Source organism: Penaeus monodon, chromosome 24, assembly GCF_015228065.2.
Source record: "Penaeus monodon isolate SGIC_2016 chromosome 24, NSTDA_Pmon_1, whole genome shotgun sequence".
NCBI lineage: Eukaryota > Metazoa > Arthropoda > Malacostraca > Decapoda > Penaeidae > Penaeus > Penaeus monodon.
Window position 1 is genome coordinate 36,402,968 of NC_051409.1, and position 1,046 is coordinate 36,404,013.

Consider the following 1,046-nt stretch of genomic DNA (forward strand, 5'->3'; position numbering starts at 1 on the left):
TTGACCATGTGACTTAATTACTTGAATTAGATAACTAAAATCCATCATAGCAAATATATGATCGAGTCTATAATGACTTAAATTGTCTGGTGCACAAGTAAATTCATTTTTCACATTGTCTTCATAAACTATGTGCCTGGAACGGTCAGAAACAATGTCACAGGGACACGTTACATCACGTGATGTAATTAGGTCACATCCTGGTCTATTTGCCCGACTTGCATCTGCTGCCATTATTTACTTTTTATGAGGAAAAGGATGTTTTTAGAGATGTCAAAAATAATAATCATTGCCGTTGACCTATACTACTTCGAGTTAAAGACACAGTTTTACAGGAAAATGACTCATTGCAATAATGAAAGAGGCACTAGTAGAGGCCCCTTCGTTGCAGAATCAACCTTTAAGGACTTAAAGCATGTGTTTATCCACACAAATGCATGAAACTAAACAAGAGCTCTGGACGGTTCGTGCGGTCGACGAAATAGAAACCTCTATTGTCGAATATGCTATCGGCTTGCCCATAAACACTGCTTTCAAGAGAAATCATATGCCCCCCCCCCCTCCCAACACCTGAGAAAGCCGCCTTATGATATGAGATTCTCCACCCTATGCACAAAGATTCCTGCCCCCATGGCTCTCCGCGTCCACCTGCCCTCACGACTACAGGCTACAGCCGTGATTTAATTGTGTTAAAAACATAATATTCTGAGAAAGAAACCGAGAACCACTAGTCAAAAGAAATTTGTAACACAGAGATATGCTAATTACTTTCAGAGCAAGTTGCATATTTCCATGCCACTGCAACTTCAGTCTCACCATCTTGTCGCAGAAATCCACCGGCTGAGTATCCCGTCTCCCTCTGCAGACTAGGTTTGCACTGGCACTGACTGGCGAGGACTGTCACGCGCCTTCCGGTTGTAGTGTTATACCTTCACCCCCCCCCCCTCCACCTTCGCTGGGCACCCCCACCCACACTCGAGGGGTTGCCAGGTCGCGAATTGTGCTTTCGCAAACTGCGTTCCAATAACACTGCCTCAGTACTATCA

General features: G+C 44.2%; 1 long non-coding RNA gene across 1 annotated transcript in view; it reads right to left on the reverse strand.

Annotated features, from left to right (window-relative positions):
• LOC119589015 overlaps positions 1 to 908 on the reverse strand; it is a 14,282-nt gene extending 13,374 nt beyond the window's left edge. The window contains exon 1 of the long non-coding RNA XR_005230158.1: positions 817 to 908. This is a non-coding gene — a long non-coding RNA (uncharacterized LOC119589015). The remainder of the gene's footprint in view (positions 1 to 816) is intronic.
• Between the last annotated feature and the right edge of the window lie 138 nt (positions 909 to 1,046).